At 39.2% G+C, this 26672-nt stretch overlaps 1 protein-coding gene and 1 non-coding gene across 2 annotated transcripts in view; one reads left to right on the forward strand and one right to left on the reverse strand.

Moving 5' to 3' along the window:
• MAN1A1 (mannosidase alpha class 1A member 1) overlaps positions 1-26672 on the reverse strand; it is a 160519-nt gene that overhangs the window by 122570 nt on the left and 11277 nt on the right. The window lies entirely within an intron of this gene.
• Positions 16685-16788, forward strand: LOC123633702. Its single transcript, XR_006733722.1, has one exon. It is a non-coding gene; the product is annotated as a U6 spliceosomal RNA (small nuclear RNA).

Raw genomic sequence — 26672 nt, forward strand, 5'->3', positions numbered from 1 at the left:
TGAGATCAATACAATTTTATTAATAACAAAGTCTATGTCCCTAAACACAACGGTGAGTATCTTTTTTTATCCAATTTCTTTAATCTTCCTGTCTTACCACAATTACTATTACTAATAGCTACCAAGAATCTGTCCCATCTGCTGAGTACTTTGCTAAATGCTGTACCGTCAGTATTGTACTCAATTCTTGCTACAACCCTATGAAATATGTTTTATTATCATCGTTCGGTAGATGAAGAAACTGAGGCTTGGAAGTTAACCACACCTTTACTCAGTCATAACACTTCTCCGCAGCCAAGGAGCTGGAGTTCATTTCCATGTTGGCCTGACTCCAAAGCCCATGGCATTAACCAACACACTGCATCATCTTCCTTAATGAGTCAGCAACAGAATCTTCTTGAATGAATCAGATTGTCGTTCTTCCAACAATCAAAAGCGTGTGTACAAGATAGTGTTTTCAAGATTTTCTTCTTATAAATTAATTTTATTGGAAAGTCTAATAGATTTGAGCGTCAGATAATTTGATTTATAATCCCTACAAAGTCACTGATTAGTCACATACTTAAAGATGAGTCATAGTTTTTGTGAGACTCTCTTTCCTTATCTGAAAATTTGGGATCATAAATCCTCATAAGGGTGTATGTGAGGACTGTATGAACATGGTCTGTGTTTCTGCCCCTACCATACTGCTTGACAGATGGCAGGTAATCACATGTTTATTGAATTTTAAACCTATATTGAAACCAATTATATTCACATCCCAAAAAATAGAAACCAATGAGCCTCTGAAAGACTAGGTATACGAAATCCATGAAAACACCTTGAGATTATATCTGAGTTTCATTTGGCTTTCTTGTTAAATGTACTACATTTAGTAAACTCTTCATTTCTGTAAATTTCTAAAGATGCCTAATAAATTCAAAAGCTTTTGGAATACATTGCATATCAAAACAGAAAAAAATGTTATGGTGATTTGTTTCAGCTGCAAATCCGACTGGAAACCAGTGCCACATACTATTAGTGGCTTAATGATAGCATATGTTTTCCCATAGAGGACTGGGTTGCTTTGTCAGAAATTATCATTTATACAACGTACCACTAGTACAGAACCTCCTGAAGTAACCTTTGTAGTATATATTAACTTTCCCTATCTTTTTCTCTCCAGGGAAAATTTGACACTAATTGCTTAGCTTCCTACATTTCAAAAATTGCTGTGACACGTTTCTCAAAATGGGTTCCTCATCCCATGGGACTTCTATGAGTTAAAGTTAGGAAAGAAGAAAAAAAACAATGTAGTCAAAATGCCCTGAATAAAACATCACAAGTAGTTTTTCCAGTAATTGGTAAAGTGAAGAGGAACAGCCTTATTGTTAACTGATTCCACCGGCTGGTCGCCTCTGGAAATGATTTACCATATTAAAGCTAACTCTAAGACCTCATGTGTGTGCACTGAATAACCGTGAGACTGAGTTCATAGGTCATATATATAAAATCAACTTGTTGGCTCAGATTTATGACTTATACAAGTATTTCAAAACATCAAAAGGCTACTAGCTTTTAATTCTACAGTACTAAGCCATTAGCCAGCTGAGAGACCATGGGGACGAAGGCATTTAATTTCTCCAGACTCAGTGTTCTTGCAAGCTCAAAGGACAAGGGGGTCACTTCTAAACTTCAACTACTAAGAAGGAAGTCCATGAATAGGATTGATCCCCCCTATTCACAGGCCCCCTTTATTTTGTTCTGTAGTCTTTCATTAACTTACCTAGGGTTCTATAGCCTGACATCCCAAGTAGAAGGATTAAAATGGGCCTAAACTTCAAATACAGTACTGAAACCCTCATGAAATAAAATAAACTGAAAGCAAAGAAAAGCAGTTTTCTTCCTGAACATTTACCTTTGCATGGATGAAAGGTATAGCTAACACACTGTGTGAATGGAAACAAGCAAGACACAATGACACAAAATGTCATAATAGCAATCCATTATTCTGACCACAAAAGACAGAATGAAGACATAAGATTATCAAAAAATAGCATTACTTCTCCTTGACTCTATGCTTATAGAAAAGATTCCTTGACTTTCTCTTTCCTCTCAATTGGCATCAGGGCTAATTAGGCAATGCTATTTATTGAGTATCTGCTACACTATGAATAGAAAGATTCTAAAGGACCAGAAAAGAAATATACAGGACTCTATTTCACTCATTACCTAACAGATAATGTATGGAAGCTTAAAATTCTGCCTTCTTATATACTCAATAAATGCCTATAAATATGGCAGAACAGTAAGAAAACTAATTAAATGTTGTATACAACTCTATTGTTGTACCTAACAATTTGTTTTAAATTTTATGGCATGATCCAATCAAGGACATTGAAAAGAAATAAAATATGTTTGAATTTCCTCAGTATGTGTTGATTTCATAACTTGGATTTTTATTGCTAAGAACTACTCTTAGCAAATATTTTTATTTGCTGAAGGTTTAATCATATGATCTTAAATTTTTCAAAATACACACACTAGAAATCTTCTTGAAAATGTCACTGATCTTGCCAGACAGATCTCATGAAGACTTTGGTGTTTTTACTGTCCCCTTCAAGAAGCTTATGAATTTAAGTTCCACTTACAGCCTCCTTCTGTGGGGTCTTATGCAAAATTTCTGTAGTTTGTACATGTGATCCTGGCCCCAGCTGAATGATCCAGGTCTGGTGCCTGATCCAAAGGCAGATAACTGAGAGCTGGCCAGAAGCCTCCAAGGTGAGGTACTCTGGTGTGTAGCTCTCACTAATGATGGAGCTGGGCAACCCAACCACCTACTCTACCTAGGGGAGTGTAACTGGGAGACATTCAGAGAGAACCTGGAGGCCAGACAATGATGTAGAAACAGAAGTACCAATACGCAAAAAGTCATAAAAAGGAGTCATGAGGCAGTTGAAGCCACAGGAGAAACAGGAGCTGAGGGTAGAAAGGTAAGAGGAGGCTGGGAGAGGCAGAGACGGGGTACTCGATCAATCTGCGTGGTGCACCAGTAGCATTGTGTTAAGTTTGTACAGCAGCTATGGAACTACAAACAAGGCTACTGAATCCTGAATATTGATGAATTATCTTCCCTCTTCTTCTCTGCCTGCTGCACCTGTTTGCTTACTTCTGTGTGTGTCCTTATAGAAAACCTTCTCATTTATTGAGGAGTAATGTATAAGAGCAGGTCATGGGCGAGGACATCTGAAAAACTGGATTCATATCTAAGCTCTGTAATCTTCGATGTGATTCTAAGTGAGGCAATTAATCTCTCGGAGCCCATTTTCTACTCCCACAAAATGTGAATAAATAAAAGCACCAGCCTCACTGGTTGTGGTGATAATCAAATAAAATAATGCAAGTAAGGAGTTTAGCACATTGCCTGATACAAGTGCTCAATACATTATAGGCATTATAATTACTTTTATTAAAAACCTAAGCTTGTCTTTGATTTCTGCCTGAAAGAGCTTCATAATTTTTCCTAGTAACATACATAAACAGAAGGGACAAATAAATATATACGAAACCAGACAAATCTATCATACACAAGCTCTTCATAAATATACATATTTTAAAATGTACACAACTATTTGGTATCCAAAAGATGGAAGAAGAAAGCATAAAGAGTACAAAGGGGGTAAGGTAATGTGAGTCAATCTTTAGTTCTGAAGGTTCATATACTGGCTTTCATGAAATCTTGGTTGCATCAGGTATGTTTGTGTAGGGGGTTCGTTTGGGAGCTGGGGGGGCTGATTTTGGAAAAAGATATGACCACAGGAGGCAGCAAGACACAACAAGCTGTAGTGGGTGGTTGCTTGAGAAGCTAAGTCTCACACAGCATGAGACCCTCCAGAGACTCAGGGAAAGGGGGCCACCATGCAGAAAGGGAGGAGGGAGAAGGAACTCCCAGGGGAGAGGGCTTAGGCCTAAGGCTTAGGACTAAATGATGTGGCTCTCCAACACGGTGGGGAATTTCTAGGTCAGAGAACCCGGAAGGGCAGCTGCAGCTTAGGGTCTTAAAACCACAAAGCTCTAGCTTATCAATGGCCAACAGATGCTAGGTAGGGTTTCACAGAATACGTAAAGCAAACAGGATCTAAATGGCTAAAAATATGCTGGTTTAAGCTATTTTTTAAAATAATTAGATGTGTAAAAATTTGACTTTGGTGTCAGTGGGCTTTTGAGTTAACAGGTCTCAGCCTGCAGTGAGGAAATAAGCAACCTAGAGGCCAACAGAGGCTCATTTACATCACAGCTTGCTGTCTGGCGCTAAAGGGTGGAAGCTCTGTGGTCCAGTGATACTCTCGTCCCCAGTGCTCTGGAGGACACAGAGGGCTGTGTCTGGTTCAGAAGAGGTCTAGGGTGGGAGATGAAACTTGCTGATTGTTGAAGCTGAAAGTGATGTGCCATCGCTCTTAAAATTATACTTAGGGTCGAGGCTTTGAAAAACGCTGATTTTAAAAGCCTGATAGTAATTTCCACCAAACTTTCCCCGAAATTACTTGACTGTCACATAAAAGTAACTTCTTGAACTTTCAGATAAAATTCTCAACACAAAATATTTTTAGGGTCATTGAATCAACCTTCTTTCTTTCAATCTTTGGTGAAACTGGGAAAGGAAAAGAAGGGGCAGAGATAAAAAAACAACCTGAGGGAATTAATTCACAGCTTCTCCAAACCCTCACTCATCCAATGGAAAAAATTTCTTCCCAGGTGGACCAACCCAGCCACCCCTTCGTGTGCTTATCTAAGGCTACCCCTCTGCCTACATCTCCCTGTGGGAATGCAGATGCAGAGGGGCTCGAGGGAGCACCAGGCAGCAGGAGACCTGGTGCCGAGGCAGGACCGTCACAGGAGCACGGCACAGCAGGCTGCCCAAGGCGCTGATCCCTTAAACTCTTAGTTTTCTCATCCTTAAAGAACTGTAACAAAGGCACCATCATAGTGTGGGATGTTGAGGGGCGAGAGGTTGTCCCTGTGTGGGGATGGGGTCTACCAGAACTCTCTCTACTTTCTGCTTAATTTTGCTGTGAACCTAAAATTGCTCTAAAAAATAAATCTTATTTTTAAAAAAATTATCTCCCCTGACAACACAGTGAGGCAATCAAACGTGATGACATGGCTGATCTTTACTCACACACGCCACCTCCTCAGAGTCCTCCCAGGCTTCAGGAGTTAAACAGAGATAAAGGAGAACACCCCGAAGGAAAGGAGGCATTTAGCTAACTCAGAGTGGGCAGAGCAATTCGGGGGTAGGAGAGAAAAAAGCAGAGCCTGGCGCGGCTGCACACTCACAAGGACTGCAGGCCTGAAGTCTACCACAATTACGTCTCACCTAACAGGTGTCAAGACGCCACCTAAGCCAGTCTTGGCAATGAGCCTCCCCTCACACAGTTCTTCATAGAGCCAGCGGACAAGGCCCTGCCTCCAGTCACCTTCTAGCTGTCATCGCCCTCCCAGACAGGACAGTTTCCAATTTTACCCCTTATCGAATTAAAACACTCATTCACACCTCTGGCTCAATTTATCTCTTTCAAATGTTGAAATGTATTAGTCCTCTCTCCCTTTCCCCCAGGCCGCTAAGGTGTTACAGTGACAATGACCACGTACCGAACACCTATTGTTGCCAGGGTGAGAATTCTAAATGGGAATAGAACAGGGCTGCCAGAATGGGGAAATGGCAAGATTACATGGGACATACTTATGCTAAAAAAGCTACTTGTTGTTTATCTGAAATTCAAATTGAACTGAAAGTGCTGTCTGTCACCTGGCAACGCTAGGATAAGGGGAAAGGACACATTCAGTCCCTGGTTCTGTCTCCACTGCCAGCTCTCTGGCTTGTGCCCCTGCTCTGCCTGGGACTCAGAAGAGGGGCTGAACATGTGAAGGGCCAGACAGGAACAGAATGGCCAGGTCCAGGGCAACTGGAAATGAATGGGGAATGTGACAAAATGAGAGCCCTGACTAAAAAAAATACTGTGCTGGCTAAGGGCAAAACGTCCGTGAGCCACAGTTACCCCACAGCCCAGCAGTTTGTGTTGCAACCCCTAGTGCACAGGTGCACCTAGACCTAACGGCTGTTTTTAGGTCTGTGGGCATGTGGCTTCCCACCAGCCCTGCTTGCCATAGCTCAGTGAGCAACTTCTAGTCAACCTCGAGGATAAGCTGCCCTTCGTGGCCAGCTTCCTGGACTGCTCTGGCCCCACTGTAGGTGCTGTCCCTTTGCCACAAATTAGCAAAGTCCTTGAGATCTGAGATATACAAAGCATTATGTGTAAACTTCTCAGCAACTCTCTTTTCACTGGATGCGTAGTGGTTTCGAATTTTAGGAAGCATTATTCTATTCTACAAATGAAACTGTAGGAGCTGTCATCATTTTGAGTTACGGAGTTGGAGGCTGTCAAAGAGGATGTGAATTAACTTTGTTAAACAGCTACCATGCTGCACCCTGAGGGGACCTTGATACAATTTATCACACTTAATCCTTGTAATAACCCTCTTGGGCATTATTATCTCCATTTTGCAGATGAGGAAGCTGAGGCCCAGTGAAGTGCAGAGATTAGCAAGCCTGTGAACTCTCTCATTTTGATTCTCTCTACTATACCACATACAAAAACAAGAGCCCTCACACTTTTTTGGTGCTTGCAAACCCTAGACAGTCAGCTGTGGCCTGAGTTTTCCTGTTGCTCCACACGGTAGGCAGCCCTTTCTGGGCTCCAAGAAGCCATGCCAGGCCTGGCAGAAAATAACACACCAAATCGGGCTTATGAGCTGGCTCAAAGAAAGAATGTCACAGCACCCCCTTTCCTTGTCTGCCTTACATCCTTCAACTCTCACAGCCTTCCCTCCACTCCACATCAGCTCTCTGCTCCTGCTCTGTACCCAACTTTTCTACTCCTGTCCCTGAATATTCCTTGGGCAGACAAGATGGTTCTGTCCTACCCAACCTGCTGTCACTAGATACACAGGAAACCGGGGATCCCTCTCCGTCATGCCAAGCTGCTGACGGTACCAGCACTGGTTCTCTTCAGCTGCAGTGTTTCTTGGGGTTTACCACCACTATGGCGGCTAACCAGTTTTCCTTTCCTTTCTCCACAACTCTGCCTTCTTGTTGCCATGTATGCAAGTTGTTTGTTACCAGCTACTCGTGCCTGCCTCTAACCACTGAGTGGATATATATGTGTGCGAATTTTCTTCAGATTTAGATGTCCTAAATTCTCCCACAGCCAATTTTAATATACTTTTTTAAAAAGATGGCAGGAGATATATAAAGAAGGAGCAATCATTTAATGCTACTGCATGAACTCTAATGGGTCACTGAGCATTAATCCCCTGGAGAAAGAAAGAATGGTTAGCAACAGCAAATTTTTCAGCAAAAGAGTCAGAATGCCTGATAAAGCCAGTTTTAAAAAATGAGAATTCTAGTAATAACTACTTGTAGAAGACAGATTGTTCTGTTTCTAAGAAGTATCTCATTCTCCTAAGAAAAAGCCAGTGTCTCCAATTCTACCTCAAAAAATTGTATCTCACGCATTTAATGGTTCTCTGTATGGCCAAAGTCTGACATTATTTTATAAAGTTTTCTGCTGTTACTAAATGGAAGAGGATACAGGGCAAAAAACAAAACAAAAAATGGAAAAGAAACACTGATTAAAATGTAAGTACATTTCTCTATAATATTCTAAGAGTTAGTAATTTAGCATTCCAAAAGTCAGAGGTTAAAAAAGGGCTTGTACATACATGAATATCTAGTGCATCTTTTTTGGAAAGAAGCACTATTGCTGAGAACATTTTCTTTACATAGAACAGTTTGGCATCAGCTGAGGGTCTACCACTTGCAGTTATTTCCTCATCAAAAATATCTGTCTTGTGGTTAATGACTATGGTCTCTTTAGGCAGATGTTGTCACTGGGAGTTCAGAAGTTGTCACTTTGTTCAGAAATTGTCACTCTGCATTCAAAGATTCAACCTCAGGGTTTTGGTCTGTTTATTTGGCTGATTTTTAATTAACACTAAAACTGTATTCATTAGATTAGTGCAGCTGAGACCCATGTGGTCAATATGAGGCCAGCAAGTGGACATTTGCAGGCCTGTGATGCCAACTGATCCGGGGGGCCTTTCTCAACTTGGGAGGCATCAGCAACTAGAGATCTTTTTTAGTGACCAACAGAAAAAGCAATCCTTTGCTGGGGTATCATGATGCTCCCTTCATATTCTAAGGAGATCTAAAAAACTACTCCATAAAAAACAAATACTATTTTCATGTAGCATCTTACCTCAAAAGGTGTTTTTTTTTTTATTAGTTTTAATATTTGTAATAAAAAGGAGAGCCCAAACATTCTTTTAACTCATGCATACCATTCTACAACTTCAAATTTTCACTCCATTTATCTTTCTACAGTGGTGGCACAATGGTTTTTTAAAATTGAAATATGCTGTCTTGATTTTTAAATTTTTTTTTTATCTTACATAAATTTTAAACTTTCTTTTCCAAATATTATGAGGTACAAATGTTTCGGTTATGTGAATTGCTTTTATACAGTTTGAGTCAAAGTTTTAAGTGTGTCCATCCCCCAGACAGTGTGCACTGTACCCATTAGGTGTGAATTTACCCATCCCCTCCTCCCCCACCACCTTCTTGACTTCCATTGAGTTTTATTTCCATATGTGCCCATGAATGTTGATCTATTAGTTCCAATTTAATAGTGAGTACATATGGTGTTTGCTTTTCCATTCTTGCAATACTTCACTTAGAAGAACAGTCTCCAGGTTCCATCCAGGTTGTTACAAAAGGTATTAGTTTACCATTTTTTATGACTGAGTAGTACTCCATGGTATACATATACATTTTATTAATCCACTCATGTGTGCATGGCCACTTGGGTTGATTCAAACGTCACATATTATAAGAAAATTTGTTGTTTAAAAACAACTTCTGAATGATTACCCTTAAAATTATCCATCATTAATAAATAAGCGGAATATCCACTATCATCCTAGAATACATGATCTTAAGATTCTGAAAGTAATCCTTTTGTATAATGCAGATAATAGTTTTAAAAATTATCTGGTAATAACAGTAACAAAAACATATAAAAGAAGGCATTTTGAATATTATTTATGAAATTTATTATCTATGTACTACTACCTGAAGTGCTGATTCCTAAATATAGTCTTGGAGTAGCACCTAGTAATTTCTACAGACTTAAAATCCATAATTGTTATGTCCCAAAAAAGTATTTTCGTATCTTCCAAAATAGTCAGCATTTATTGAACACTCATATGTCAGAAAGCATATAAAGCACTGACAAGGCAGTCTCCTCATTGAGAGTCCCTCTGCACAGATGAAGAAATCCAGTGGTTAAGTAATTTTCCCAAGATCAGACTTCTAGTAAGTGGTGGAAGTTGGCTCTGAATTTAGGTTGACTCCAAAGCCTAAGATATATTGTCTTGTCCACTGTTCTGAGCCAAACATGTGACCCATGCAATCTGGGGGAAGCTTTCCTTCCAAATAAATTTCCAAATAGAGTGTCTCGTGTTGTATATATTTCTAATACCTAACTTACTAGTTTAATAATAAATAATTATTCTCGGAAAGTTAACTTTTAGAGTGAGACTTTGAGAAATATGACATGCAAATTCAGCTTCCATTCTTCCTTCTTTTGAAAACCTTGCAGATATATGAAGAAATGTTAAACATATTGGTAGACTAAAGAACTGAAAATGAGAATATCTCTTGCTTCCAGTGTCCTGTAAGGAAAAGCTGCCTTACGTATGTTGAAAAAGAACTTTGCTTTACATTCATTTTAACAGCTAAAAGTTTCTTCCTCTGAAAGATATTTGGGCATCCTACACAGTTATCTCACTATGTTTACTCTGGGTTTTACTGTAGATGATATTTCATCACCAAGAGAACCGAATAATTTCATTTTGTGGCTACTGAAAAAAAGACATATTGCTCAATATGCTAGTTTAAATGTCAATAGCACTCTAAAAATTACCCTGATTGACAACATCAGATTTCTTATTAAATATATGAAAAGAAAGTACAGAGGTATTATTTTTCAAAGCTCTCTCCACTGTAGTTCCATTTAGAGTTTTATACTACCACGATTATGACTAAAAATGGCAAACACTGATTTTGGACTACATGCAATATAGTGCCATCTTTAAGGCATGCACTAATATCTAATATGCCTATAGCATTACTACCCTATAAACCATATTTCCTATGGACTGAAGATCATCTGAGATGTTTTGTTAGTGATAGCAAGTATTTCCTGAGCCTGAAAATGCATTATTCTAACCTTTCTGGTAAAGCTTTAAAATCTGATAAAGCCCGATTTTTTTTTCAAATGGTAAAAAAAGATAATCATCATTCATTCTACTGTTGCTGGATGGCAAGTGCCCAGCATTAAATATATGCCAGATTCAGCGACCTGTTAAAACAGACTGCATTACTTAGTGTTAGCTTTGAGTGCAATGACTTCCAATTTTGTTCAGCTATTTTATGGCTTAAAATCAGGCAAAGACCTCCATAAATTTAAGAGGAAAAAGAAATGCCAAGTTTGTCAGCAGAGGTCAAGTTACTTTATAATTCCAAAAGACTACACAAAGCTGCAAAACAATAATGAAAACAGAAAAATATGAATATGTATTCTACCTATTGCAGATACTATAGACTGATTCACCCCACACCCAAATCTCTTTTCCCTTGCTTGTCCCTGGACAGAAGCTGTAAAAGCCAAATGTGTACTTTCTCAGCCTCTCCATAGCTAGAGGTAGCTATGTGACAAAGTTCCAGACACTGAGACATCTGTCAAGTTCTCTGGGTATCTTTGCTTTCCCTCTTCCCTCTGCTTTGAACAAGGGTGTAACACATGTAGATGCACTGTCACAGTGGCTGTTTTGCTGCCATAAATGAGTTAAAGCCAGGAGAACTGCAGTAGCATCGTCTTTTAAGGAGAAGCCAGCCATATAACAGCCAGTTATTTTTACAGTTCAAACTAAAGTGATTTTATTACTAACTGATCTACCACCAACCACTAATGAATTTAACACTTACGTTGTTATCCTTTGGTTGTCTTTTTGAAACTTAAGTGATCAACTCAAAGATGGACTTTATACCATACCCTCCATTTGGGAAAACATTAAATAGAGGTTTTTCTCTGCAGTATTTCTTTTCATATCATTTGGTAACTGAAACTACTCTAAAGGTTTGACAATTGATGGCAGTGTAACAATAAATAATACGATTTACCAAAGAAATTATGGTAGCCACGTCCTCTGATCAAGTTTTAAATGACTGATATGTGGGTTTGAGGGGGAGGCAAGACTGGTTAAAAAAAGGTGTGTAGTCAAGGTTCCTGGATTCACTTAGAAAATAGTAACATCATGGAATAACTTGAGTAGCTTTCCCCCACTGTGTTTGAAAAAAGTAAAATTATTATTCAAAATGAAATAAATTATTCAAGTAAATACTACTATCAAACAAGACAATATTTTTGGATAAAAACTTAAAATGTTAAGATATCTTCTATAATTTACCTACAGCACCAGTAAAAACTGAATTACCTCAATAATTGCATGCCATTTTGGTAACTGTATTAGACAGCGTTAGCTTCTTGAAAAGGGCTCTAGTTATAAAAAAATTTTTTTAAATGGTATTTTTACTAAATACTATGCTTCTGGTTAGCAAAACTAATAACTCTAGTTGAAATGTTTAATTTTTATAGACTATTATTGCTAAGTTACAATTTCTCTTTTGCAAAAGTAAAATCTCTCACCTTCAAATATGTATGTATGTATACATGTGTATGTGAAAGAATATGACTTTTTCCCCAAAGTTTTATTCTAATTAAACCATATCTTATTTAAAACAGGTCAGTATACTTGTGATCTTCCACTATCAATTTCCATATAAACTGACTGTCTTACACTATGTGTTTTCTTTTCATTGTTTGAACAGTATTAGAATTCCATATCCTTCATTTCTGGAAGCAAGACTGTTGCTCCAAATAGAGAAGTATGACCTTCTACCATTGACAGAAAATACCTTCCCAGTACTGAATATAAAATACCGTCCTTGGCTTAGGACTCTTCTAACTTGATTTAAATTATCCTTGTTTAAAATGCTCCTCCAAACCAGGAGAATACTCTACTTTCTACCAGGATGCTCTGTCAGGATTTATGAGGAATCTGTCCATCCTGCCTATTTCTGTGGTCCCATCTCAGGAAGTCACCCTCCCAGCAACTAACTACTCACCTTTGAATTTTACTAATGAAGAACTGAAGTCCTGAAATCTAATGGATCAAATACACGGCCTGCAAGTGTCTACACTGGACAATGGTGAGGGTGTTCCAGAGGCCTCAGCCCTCCATAGCACTAGCCAGCTGCGACAGAACTCACAGAAGGAAGCAGACCATACCTCTGGCAGCCAGGCAGAAAGCAAATTCTCCAAGAGATTCACTTGGGCAGTAGCACGGAATCTGTCCTAGCACTTGACTCTCCAGACCAAATCCCATTCCCGCTTTTCCCTTTGTGCCAGGCTGAACCATTCATTCCTTCCACAAACATCTCCTGGGCACCTACAGCTACAGCTATATTCTGCATCCAATTTTTCTCCTCAAGGGACTTACCAGTGCACAGGTGTATGTCCATGCGATGATCTTATCAATGCTACAATATTAGTAATGCTGTTATTCTGGTTCTACTTCTTTTTTTCCTCTCCCTGACTTGAACTTCTGGGGTACTGGGTCCTGCTCAGCTCAGACCATGACTACTGTGATATTCCTTGTTGGTATTCTTTGGAATCCAGACTGAGATCTCAATTCTATGCTCAGGACTAATGGTAACCATCTCCTGTAAAGGAACTGTCTTTGTAGTATGATCTCTAGTCTTTGGGCCCCTCTAGTTACTGGTCCAGACTATCACCACAAAATGCCATTATGTACACTTAAACAAGGCAAGAAACAGTCCTGTGATGTTTGCCACTGAGCCAGTCTGTTTACAGAAGTTCTTTCTATAGTATAACATATGTAAATGATGATTCACTGTAATCCAAGCCTCCCTTCCTCAGATCAACTAATTCTTGATGGAGAAACTTAAGCATTTCCCCATATTTTCACATATAAAACTGTTAAGCTGTTAAGAGTTTTTCCAAAATGTCTTCAGCACAAGGCTCTGAATTATGAAGTGGCAAATGAAGATTTGGGTGAAGGAAAGCCTTAACTAGTTTTCCCCTGCTGTGTAGCCTGACCTTTGTTTGATGTGGTGCTCAAGCATGCATCTGAGTCCACAGCCAGGTGGTGGCTGCCAGAAGAGGTTCTCCATTCTCATAGCCTGACATCACAGGAAACCAGGTCCACCTTGCCCAAACCCTTGGAAGATGCCAATTACATTTAAAGCTGATTCCTCTGGATCACAAAATCTGTGAAGTAGTTATCACTGTTCCACCACTTTAGAAAGTGTGACAAAAACAAACTTGTAAAGTTTAACAAAAGATCATATTATAAAACACAGTTCTGTTGTAAATTGCTTTTTCCAGTTTCTAGCCCTGATTTAAAAATATGGCAGACATGATCTGAATCAAAAATGTTTTGTTGCTTCCCTTTAAATGTAGTGCCAGGGTATATCCCATTATGCCTATAGATTCAAAGTTGTAACATAATGATCCAAAAAGGACTGAGTGGATATCACCCTCACTGCAATTAACACTTTCCTTTTGCCAATATTTACGTAAGCCAAGAATTTGTTAAATACCATGAGACAAATGCATTCTAATCTGATCACAATCTCATACATTTCACCAATACTTAGCAACTGTATTGTGTAATCATGTGCTCAATTATTAATAGCAAGTATTTTTGAGCACCTAATTGATGCCCAACAGGTCAGTGCTCTGCTTAATAATATACAGCTGCAGGTTATTGCTTTGGTTGTTCTTGTGGTTCTCAGTTTCTCCAAGTAGATAACAGAGTGGAAAGTATGGGAATGTGCCAGATTCTTTCCTACTCTCCTTGGGTATCAGTCTAATCAGCTCTCTGCACCCCATGGCAGTGCAGATGTTACTAACTAACCAATGATCAAAGGACAAACTCTGTGAACACAAGAATGAATAAATAAGAGTTTTGGATAGTTTTACATAGTATAGTCTAAGTCTTGAATAGACAACCCAAATAGCTAAAATTCAAGTACAGTTGACCCTTGAACAACATGAGTTTGAATTGTGCAGGTCCACTTACATGTGGATTTTCTTCTGCCTCTGCCACCCCTGAGAAAGACTGACCTCTGGTCTTCCTCCTCCTCCTCAGCCTAGTCAATATGAAGATGATGAGGATGAAGATTTTTATTATGATCCATTTCCACTTAGTGAACAGTAATATATTGTCTTTCCTTTTTTTTTAATCAGCAGGGTCTTGCTCTGTTGCCCAGGCTGGAGTGCAATGGCACAATCATAGCTCACTGCAGCCTTGACCTCCTGGGCTCACCACCTCAGCTTCCTGAGTAGCTGGGACTACAGGTAATGTGCCACCATGCCCAGCTAATATATATATATATATATTGGTTTTTTTCTAGAGACTGCTCTCGCCATCCAAGCAAGTCTTAACTCCTGGCCTCAAGTAATCCTCCTACCTTGGCCTCCCAAAGTGTTGGGATTACAGGCACAAGCCACTTTGCCTGGCTCTGTATTTTCTATTCCTTATGATTTTCTTAATAACATTTTCTTTTCTCTAGCTTACTTTATTGTAAGAATACAGTATGTAATACATACAATATAGAAAATATGTGTTAATTGACTGTTTATGTTATCAGCAAGGCTTCCAGGCAACAGTAGGTTATCAGTAATTAAGCTTTTGGGAAGTCAAAAGTCATATGCAGATTTTTAACTGAGGGGAGGAAGTGGTTGGTGCCCCAACCCCTGCATTTTTCAAGGGCCAGCTGTAATTTCTTTCGTTACAATCTCCAGAAGGAAGCTCACTGGAAAATTAGAAATAAAGAAAATTAGAAATCCCACTCAATTTTCACAGGAAGACTATTTCTTACCCTTAATTATGTATTCCAGAGGTTAAGCACACTCTTTTCCTGTGATATCTGTGCTACATATGGGGGATGGGCGGGACATGGGCAATATATATAACCTGAACTTTTGTACCCCCATAATAAGCTGAAATAAAAAAAAAATAGACAAGTAGACAAACAGTAAGTTTTATTTTAATCAATAGAAGAAGTTTTTTCTCCTTTTAATTTTATTGTAGAACTCAGAGCCCTCTGGTTTCGGTCATGAATATCCTCAGTGTTAAAAGTCAGTAACGATATATGAATATTTTATTTGCAAATGAAGTTGCTACTAAAATCATTAAAGCCCACTGGTTTAAAATAGGGTTTCTTAACCTTGGCACTATTGACATAATTCTTTGCTGTGGGCGTGGGGGCAGACCTGTGCATTGTAGGATGCTTAGCAGCATCCCTGGCCTCTATACACTAGTTGCCCAGGTCCCGCCCCTCCAGATAGGACAACCATTATCTCCAGACATTGTCAAACGTGCCCTGGGGGGCACAATAGCCTAGTTGAGAACCAACGGTTAAAGTGAACTATTCAATTAGAATAATAATCCCAGTACTTACATAGCACAATGTCCTAGTCACTATTCTAAGCACTTTACATATATTGATGCATTTGATTTAATCCTTAAATAATAACTTCACAAAGTAGGGCCCAGAGAACATTTACAGATGAGGATACCGAGGTACAGTGAGGTTAAATCACTTGCCCAAGGTCACTGGACACATGTGGCAGGAGGGAAATCACATCCCAGGAGTCTGGCTCCAGAATTTGTGCTCCTAACTTCTACACTATACCTGCTAACATGCAGGGAGAATAAACACAAACCACAATTATTTTTCATTCAAGATTTTTAGCAGTCTTATAACATTGGGCACTTTGCCCCTACTGAACTCAGAATATTCATTTTAAAAATAAGAACAATAATGAGATTAAAATAAAATACTTTATCAAAGGCTTCAACAAAAGTCCTAACAAAGAATAAAATATTCTTCCTATTTATCAATACTCCTTACATGTGGATACAGTACCTTTGCTTTCCTTCCCTGTTTATGTGCACATAGTAAAAGTTGTTATACAAAGGAATATACTGTGCTACTATAAACCTAGCTTCTTTTGATCTGGGTTATTCCTACCAGTAACTTAAGGCACAAAAAAATCTCTGGGGTAACAGTTTCTGCTTGTTGAACACAAATCACAGCAACAGGCCACATAATTCATACAATGGCTGTTGAGTAGCTCTATGTATGCAAGTGACTGCGCTTGGCTTCACAAACCAGACACATACATAGGACCCAAAAGTGGTAAGTAGAACAAATGTCCCCCCCAATATGTCCATGCCCTAATCCCTGGACCTGTGAATATGTTATCGTACATGGAAAAATAAAGTTGGTAGATATAATGACAGTTACTTAAGCTAATTAAGATGATTAGAGATTAGCCTGGATTATCCAGGTGGGCCCAATCTAATCAAGCGAGCCCTTAAACACAGAGAACATTCTTCAGCTGGATGCAGGAGAAATGCAGCAAGAGGAAAGTCAGAGAGATGGAGTTGAACAGGACGTGATGGGATGTTGCTGGTTTGGAAGAGGGGGCAAGCTCCACTCAGCAACACTTACACGAAAACTGGAAAGACACAGCGAAGATTAGCACGCCCCCGCACAAGGAGGACACACAAATTTATGAAGTGTTTCAGATTTTTAAGAAGGTCATACAACATGGTGACTATAGTTAATAATGTATTGTATCCTTAAAAATTGCTAAGAGTAAATTTTAAGTGTCCTCACCACACACACACACACAAAAATGATAAGCATGTGAGGTAATGGATATGTTAATTAACTGGAGTTAGCCATTCCACAATGGATACATATTTCAAAACATCATAACGTATGCCATAAATATATACAATTTTTATTTGTCTGGATGCCTGAATGAATGAAAAGAAAATGGAGGGGGCAATGGTGACAAGGAATGTAGGTGGCCTTAAGGAGCTGAGAGTCTCCTGGCTGATAGCCGGCAAAGAAGTGGGGACCTCCATCCTACAGGTGCAAGGAACTCGGTTTTGCTAACCACCTGAGTGAGTCTGTAAGCAGATTCTACCCCCAGAGCCTCCAGTTAAGAGCCGGGGCCAGCTGACATCTCGTTTTTAGCCTTAAGAGACTGAATGCAGAGAAACCCAATAAGCCCACTCTGACTCTGACCTACAGAACTGTGAGATATTAATTTGTACTGTTTTAAGCCACTATGTACGTGATAATTTGTTATGGCAGTGAAAGAAAACACACCACACAACATGCCCAAGACAAGGTAGAACAGTAATTTACTCATTGCCACACCATGAATTACCAAGTAGCAGAAAGGGGTTTAGACACTTTGTCTTTCAAACCCCCAAATTATTTCCTTAAATAATCAATATCTGCATAGGTTTCTTAACACACATATAGTTTTTCATTCATTCACTCACTGGCTCCTAACAAAAGCCATGAAAGATAAGCATTAGAATCACTTACACAGATGAAAGCCAGAGGCTTGAAGGCATTGTGTGCACACACAGGACACAGGGCCGGACTGCTAAGAAAGTGACAAAGCCATGTGCTCTTTCATCTTGTTGCCTTTTCATGTGCTGCCTTCAACAGTAAGAATGTAATAAATACAACGATTTAAGCAAGTCATAAAAACACAGAGAGAGTAATGGTTTTCTGCTGTCAGGGGAAAAGAACAGGTAAGAATTTGTGGAAGGGATTAAGATTTAAATCAGGTCTTGATGGACAGGTAAGTTTTTAAAAGATAAATGAGATCCAATTATTTTGTAAATTTGGAATCAAATGTGTGTATGTGTGTGTGTTTTAATCAGTCATCATTAAAGTTAAGTGCCCGAACTTCATCACATTATGAAGAAGCAATATGATAGGCTGTTAAAAGGTGACTGTCTCAGGGCAGGTAAGTTTGGTTCATGAACTGATCATTTGCAGGCCTGTCTGTATAACAGTTAATGGAACAACATAAAGATGCTAATGCTGGTGAACTGTCATCTCAGGAAGGTGAAATTTTCCGCAGTGAATATATAACAGAACCCCAAATAATCTGCCCCTAACAAACAGGCCTACAACAGAGATATTTCCAATAAGATAAATACAGCGAACAGATATCTGGATGCAGCAGAGATGCTAGAAGACCTCCGTGCAGCCGGGCAACCCTCTCCTTTCTGTCACTTAGGAGGCTCTGTGCCATGGCAACATTTGAACTACAAATCAATACTCCACCCCCTGGCCATAGCTGATTAGACACTGAACTAAAGCTGGGTCAGATTTTCCATTCTGGGAATTTGGAATTGAGCCTTGGAGATGCTTATTATTAATAGAAACTCTATTAGTACTTAAACTCACTGGCCATGTAAACCAGGGTACTGATTCATAGAGAGCTCGTCTTTAGAGGAAATAAAGCAGATATGTCTAGAGACAAAAGACCAAGTAGCCCAGGAGAAGAAATGAGGAATAGCAGTCTTGGATCCTGGTGTCTTCCAGATGTGTAGTTCCAAGCCCTGTGAGGTCTCGCTGCACTTCTTGACCTAGATCCATGAGATATCCCCTTTTATATTATAATAAATATCTCCCCGAATCCCACCTCTTTAACCTAAATTGGGTGGATTTACATTCTTACAAACAAATGAACCCTTTATCAGATTCTCAAAAAAAGCACTTGGGGACCATGTGTCCTCCCTCTGTTCCAAACACCTACGAAAGCCCCAAGGTTAGGTGAATCTACTTGTCTGCCTTCTCCAAACACGGCAGAGTGGCTGAATCCTGCTAAGGAAAAATCAAGCTAGTGAACCGAAGGGGCCAGCACAAGCCCGTGGCTGCCAGCCCCAACCATGAGCTCAGCAGTGCCTAGCAAGCCTTCTGAGTCTACTCGGCCTTCCTGTTGTCCCTTGTCGCCTTACAGCTACCACCCTAGCTCTCCAGTCCTGTCCACAGGACTGTGCACATCCCTAGCACCACTGCAATATGGCCTCCACCCCAAATACCACAGAAGCTGCCCCAGTAGGGGTCACCTTCAACCTGCTTGTTACCAAATCCACAGAACAAGCCTCAGTCCTTACCTTGCCTCTCAGCAGCATTTGACACTGAACTGAGAAACACTCCTTAAAATATTAAATACCTAAAAATGGTCCAGGCTGCCACACTCTGCCAGCTTACTTCCTGTATCTCTGATGGGGCTTCTCTCACCTCTTACTCTCCACATCCCTTAAGTGTTGATGTTCCTCAAGCATCGGGGCCCTTGCCTCTTCTTATAGGACACTCTATCCCAGGCTTGACGGTCTTAAGATCCGTATCTCTAGTCTAAACCTCTCTTTGTAGTGCTTGCTGTAGAGGTTCAACTGCCCATGAGAGACCTTCTCCAGCTGGTTGTCTTTCTCCCCTAATCCCAAATACCCCAAACCACATCCGTATCTCCCCCTGCCCCACTCCTCTCCTCTGCTTGGGATCCCGACCCATCACCCAACCCCTTGTGTCCAAACCAGGAACAGAAGCACTGTCTTTAGTTCCACATATTTTGTTTTTAAATATCTGGAGGATCTGTTTACTTGCTCTATCTCCACTACTCCTTTGTGTATTTAAGCCATCATCGCCTCTCCTCTGGATTACTGCTGAGCCTTTAACATACATCCCTGACTCTAGTCTAATCTGAAAATGCAAATTTGATACTATATCCCTAACTGAAAACCCTCCCAGGCTCCTGATGATCTCAGGACAAAGTCTAATCGCGTGGCCAGACCCCTCCTCTGCTTCGCTTCTGTGGCCCCCTTCCTAGCACGCTCTTCTCAGCCACGCTACCCTGGTCCAGTCCTTCGGCTGCCCTCAGAACCTTCCCACCTTTCACTCCTATCCGGGAGCACTCTTCACCGGGCCTGCAACTGGCTAATTCCCACTCATCCTCAGGTCTCTCTAATACTTTATTTCATTTAGAAGGTGTTCTTGAATCCCTCACACCTGTCAGAGTGACATATCCTGCCACACGCACCCATAGCACCCTCAACTCCCCTCCCAGGGCACCCGTCACGCCGCCTTCTTACTCTTTACCCCTTTGGGTTCCATGTGGGAAATGGCTCCATCTGTGTTGCTCATTGTCATCTCTCCAGTGCCCCAATCATTGTTGGAAATGATTCTTAATCTCATTCATTAAAGGAAAATAATCTTAATAAAATCTTAAAAACCATTTGGATGTGAATGATTACTGTACCACCCCATTTGCATACACTTTAGAAAGAGTTCTGTTGTCTGGGGCTCTTAGGGCCTTTGTTGTCACATCTAGACAAAACTCAAGTCAGTAACAATCTATTCCTTTGACTCATAGAATCTTTTTTGGTGATACACCTCACCATGAATTTAAAATTCCAATTTCCTTTGTGTTAATATGGTCATACTTTATGGAACCTCTAGCTTAAAAATTAAATAATTGTAACATTATATATTCTAAAATTTAAGAGTCAGAGTTGCCCCAAGACTAGGGAGAGAAAAGGAAGCAAATTTAGATTTTGTTCCTTTCAGTAACTATCGTCTTTCCCTTCATTTTGATTTAAACAACCTTCCAGAACTCCAAATTACTTTCATTAATGCTTAAGGCATTATTTTAGGTAATTATATACACACACATAACCATGTATATAGTATGCATATACATATCATTAAGGTGATATACACATACCTGAACACATACTAGTAAACATAATGCTTAATGTTGAGCACAATATTACTCTTAGGAGAGGCTTTTCCAAATAAACTGAGCATGAGTTTTGCTTTCGGAATTAAAGTGTGTTGTTTGCCACAGGCCGGGATAGAAATCGTGCCAACCCTCGCCCCCTGCCTCCTTCCACTTCCTTCTCAGTCACAGGAGTGGCTGTGACAGGAGCCCCAGTTCTTTATCTAAGGAGGGTAAGATCCTCGCCAAGGGGAACCCAGCAGTAGTGAGTGAAGGGGAATAGGCCATGAGCAAGGGCCAGACAGACACCAGTTCAGATCTCCGGTGAGGCACATAGGCACTGTGCAATACTGGGCAATTTTCTTGACCCTTCTCAGCCTCAATTTCCTATGTGTAAAATGAGGAAAATAATACCAAACATGCACGGTTGTTCTGAGAATTAAATGAGAATGTGCATGTAAAATGGTTACCATAGTGCCCGACAAGGCGGAAACACTCAACAATGGTATGCTGCAGGTACTTGCACACTTCTTACCATTCTAGAATTAAAAATGCGGATAAAGGAGACAAAATCCATGCCAAGATGAGATTTTAAAAATCTAGTTATTGGCTGCTTTAATTATATATAATTGATAATATGAAATGAATTAAGGAGATACTCTCAGAACAAGAAGAATAACAAATACATTCTATGAGGAGAAAGAGGGAGCATACTGTAGAGTTTAATTGAGAAGCTGCACTTTTTATTAGGTGTGGGGTCTCAACTGTTGCCTCTATTTTAAACCTAGAGAAAAGGACAAAATTATCATTGTTATTGTTGTTATTCATAAACCAAATATACTTGCAGATTAATAGCTGAGGTTTAAGAGCCAATTAAGGAATAAAATTCTTACTTTAAATACTAAGGCAAAATTTTGCTTAAAAGAGAAATATCTCACTTGGGGTTTTGTTATATGACAATGGAAGACTCTGGGGTGCATCATATACAACAGACACTCTGTTTTATGGACACTAATGTGTTCTGTGTCCCCTGGGGTTTGTGAAGACAGGGCACTCCAGAGTGAAGTCCAGGAGCAGTGATCTCACCTTGAGGTAGAAGAAACTTCTCTCCCTGCCACTTTGGTTTCCCACCTTCAAATCAGCCCCTGAAAGTGCTGCCTGCAAAAATTCCCCAGTGATATGGAAAACACTAACATCACCACGGTGATGCATGAGATTTCAAATCAATCAAAGACATTACTTCCTGAGACAGCTTTTGAGCAACTCTACCGAGAGCCAAAGGTCCACAAATATGCTAACCAATCATGTAACCAGACAGCTTTCTCCCTTGGGAATTCTAAAAGGTACGAGCGAGTGCTCAGCAGGTCAGAAAAAGGTGATCTGACTGTGCACCAATGGTAATGTCTGAAATTCAAAGTTCCAGGAAGCAAAAGTGCTGCTCAGTCCCTGCTGACAACCACAGTCAACTCTTGATTATTGAGTCATCTGACATGTGTAACATATATAATACCACTTCTGCTACTCTTCCACCACCTGTCTTTGCACCATTACCACCACCTCTCTCCGAGAGAAAACACTAAAGGATGGAAGATGATTAACACCATGGGTAAAAGGTATGAAAGAAGAAGACAGCTAATGCTAAATCAAGCTAAATTATGAAAGCTACCTGATTCCCTGTAACAAATTTGGCTATAAAATCCTAAACCTCTATTAGCACATCAGTTAAAAGTAGAGAATTTAGGTCAAAACTTGTATTTATCAAGAATACATACATCCAGAGTAGTTGTCCTAATAAGGAATCTACACATAGTTAACTCAGACTAATACCTGGTATAATACTTTGCCAAACTTTTTCCTAGTCCTTAAGGAAGTCCCTTTCTAAATGTCTAAATTCTAGTGTCTTTACCTTAGGAAAACCTAGAGTGTAATTCTCCAGATCACAGGTGGGTGGAGAACTACAACCACAGAAGCAAATACAGGGACTTCCCAGACCTTCAGGTATATTCTAATGAGACTGTATTAGAGCATTAAGAAAGAAACAGACGAACAACATTGCCCGGCCCTACTCCAACAAAGGCATTTGTTTTTAAACTTCTGTATTTCAGTTCATCTTACTATGCTATTTCTTGGAATAGAACTCCTTCCTCAATTTATAAAATTAAATTGTCTGTTTTCAATCAATTTTAGAAACATCTGACAAGGCATGGGAAACAAAGAGAAATACCTTTTGATTTTAACTATTTTCCTTACCACCAAGAGCAAGCATATTTAAAAATCTAAGATTAGAAAATATAGATCCGGGGGGATTAAAAAAGGCTAAAAAGAAAGGAGACCAAAAGAATATTTTTATCTCTATTAGTCAGCTTTTATTAATTCTTGCTTTGAATTCTACAACGAAATAATTTAAAAATTAACAATACCACAGATTCAAAGATTTCTGTTATTTCAGGTTGAACCATAAGAACTTAAGTGTCATCTCTTATGTTAAGACCAAAAACAACCAAAATGTTCTTTAGAAAGTCTTTAAGAGTTTAATGTTCCAATAAAAGGAAGTAAACTCTTAGAACATTAGTTGGTGTTGTTTCCAAATCTAATCCTCCAGGCATAAACTACAAAGTTAATAAAGGAACAGATTAAAACCAATCAAGAACAAATTATTAATTTGGTTTTCCATTTCACTCTTCAATTCTTGTTTTAAATGCATTAGAAATCTCTGCTGCCAACATAGTTAAAGCTGCAGCAGCTCTAATAATCAATGGATATTATCACAAAGGATGTAGATACATCCTAAAATGAAAGCACCATATGCCTAATTATTGAGCTAAATTTATATGCTTAGCTATCTCTGAACGAAACATTTTCAGCTCACAAAATATTTCTTACTATGCTCTGCAGGTATTTCTCCAGATTTCATTCTTCTCCCTGGCTTTTTTTCCTCCCCTCAAATATGAGAACCAAGCCAGGAAGTCAGAGGTAACTGGACACAGATGAATGAATGAGAAACTACTCCATTCAACAGCCACTCTATGGTTTTCATAAGGATGAGCATCACTTCTGTGTGGTAACAGTTGAAACAAGGCAAAACAATGCTTACTTTCCTGCCACAGGAAGCAGGGATTTTGGCAACAACTAAGGAGGTAGGCAACAATAGAAAACACAAGCTATTGGTCAATACAGCAATGCTGCAGCCAAAACATTCTTTTCTTTCCTGGAAATGACTTTCTGAATCCAATCTACTTACCAACCCCTTTTCTTAACAAAAAAGTCCAAGCTTATTACTCCCACCAATCCCTAGTTGCTAATAAATAAATACTACTTATTGAATAATGCTGTATGCCAGGCACTGTGCTGAGAGAGTCACATACATTTTCTATTTTAAATTTTATAACCACTCTGCACAAGAGAATTATCAGCCTCATTTCACAGCTGTGAAGAGGAGGCTCAGAAGTGTTTCCACTCTGCCATATTGCTTCAAGGTCTAACTAGGTTGTAAAGACTTTTGATGATAATACACTTGTTGCTCATTTTGGTTACATTTAAAATGAATCACTTTCTACTATCAAATTCCAGGCCATGAACCTATGGGATAGAAAAAGGTGTCTCCACTTTTAGGGGATCTGAAATCTAGTTGGTAGATAACATATAACCCCATGAAGTCAGCGACACACAGGCCAAAGACAAATAATAAATGACATGTGAATCTGGAGAAGGGAGAGACCCATGAAGGTTAAGACTGTAGACAGGATTTCACTTTAAGCAAGTGAGAAGATGCTCCTTTTGAGAGCAATGAAGTCAACAAGGCAAAGTCTTAAATTAGGTTGGAGACAGTAACTATGCAAGTTTAATGAAAGCGCAAAGTCCTTCCTGGTAAGTAATAGGAGATATGACTCAAGAAGCAAACTGAGGCAGATTTAGAGAAGACTACAAATGCCAACCTAAAAATTTGTGACTTGATTCTAGAGCAATGTTTTTCTGACACTGGACCGGAAGCATTAGCATCACTGGGGAACACGTTCAAAATGCAAGCTCTGAGGCCCACCCAGACCTACAGAATCAGAAATTCTGGGGACAGAGCCCAGCAATCTGTGTTTCAATGTGCCTTCGAGGTGATTTTGATGCATGTTAAGGCTTGAATTGATGCTTTATAGGAAATGGAAGACCCTCTAAAACCTGAGTTGGACAACATAAGAGAAATGATATTTTAGGAAGATTAATCTAATAATAATCTGCAGCATGAATTGGACAAGGGACCATTTGCAAATTCATAAAATTCACAGAGCCTCTATCATGCAATTATTTACATGAGAAAGTACTTTTCAAGAGATGCAATATTAAATTAGGAAACAGAAGACAAAGGTTTTTCTCTTTCTGATTTCTCTAGTAGAAAATAATACCTAACCTATGACTTTTCATTTGATTGTGGTACTGTAAGCATTACTTATTAAGACGCCTTTGCCTCTCAAAAATTTTTGCTGGAATGGAAATAAAAACCAAACCAACTCTAATTAGGCTTATTGTGTATAAAATTGAACAACAAAAAAATGGCGGCTCTTATTAAATATAGTCTACTACTCTAGGTAATAATAAACAAAAATGAATGAGGACTCTATGCAATTTACAAATCACATACATGAAAAACAAAATGTTGGGTATAAATATAAAGACTTTTCAATAAAAAATCAGAACTTTTATATTCAAGTGGTGACCTGTAAAGAAATCTCACAATTGGCTGAGCATGGTAGCTCATGCCTGTTATCCCAGCACTTTGGAAGGCCAAGGCAGGAAGATCAATTTGAGGCCAAGAGTTTGAGACCAGCCTGGGCAACATAGCAAGATCCTGTCTTTATAAAAAATTAAAAAATAAATAAGCCAGGCATGGTGGCATGAACCTGTAGTCCCAGCTACTCTGGGGGCTGAGGCGGAAGCATTGCTTGAGCCCAGGAGTTCTAGGCTGCAGTGAGCTATGATCTTATCACTGCACTCCAGCCTGGGTGACAAAAAAAAGACCCTATCTCAAAAGAAAAAGAAACAAAACAAAACAAAACAAAAAACAAAGAAATCTCACAATTATCTACATTTCTTTCAGTGATGTTATATTTGCTCAAAAGATTTCTTGTGAACCACTTTCACAGCCAGTTTACAAGTCATATAAGAAAATGAATACAGTTTTCATCTTATAAATCATTCTGAAAAACAACTTTAAAGCTGGAAAAGGATTTTCCTACATTCATTATTCTATTCACTAGATCTGACTCTACATGACATTTGACTATTATAAAAAAATCAAAGCCCTCCCTCAGAAGACAATGACTTGAAGCTTATGAGTACATGTAGGAGAAAGGGCTCCAAAGATGAAGGAACATTTTTGGAATATTTAATTACTTAAAAAGGAGTCACACTTAACCTGAGCAACTCCTGTGGGTATACCTGTTTAAAAAAGCATATTCATTCAACAAATGTTTACTGGATGCTACTAGGGCCAAGGCTCAGAGCTAGCTGACCTGCTGAACACATGGATGGGTAGGGGAAGCTCTTTCGCCTGCCCTCAACATGACAGTTCTGGAAGAGATGACTATGAAGAACCAATGTCACAGAAGTTCTGTATTCTTGGAGTTAGAGAAAATAGAATTACTTCCAACCTATACTGTGGCTCTTATTACTGATAGAATACTTAATAAATCATAATTTTTATTCACCCTAACTGCTAAAGCAGCTTTCAACAGTAGTTAATAAATCATCTTCAATTTTTATGCTCCTCAAATTCCCCCCCTTTTTTAAAGCTACTGAGTTCTTCATTAGGCATTCTATGTTAAGTAACCCCGGGAGGATTAAATAATGAAGACTAACCAAAGTGCTTAATATGAGTGAATGTATACAATGTAT

This window comes from Lemur catta, chromosome 2 (assembly GCF_020740605.2).
Source record: "Lemur catta isolate mLemCat1 chromosome 2, mLemCat1.pri, whole genome shotgun sequence".
In the NCBI taxonomy this organism is placed as follows: domain Eukaryota; kingdom Metazoa; phylum Chordata; class Mammalia; order Primates; family Lemuridae; genus Lemur; species Lemur catta.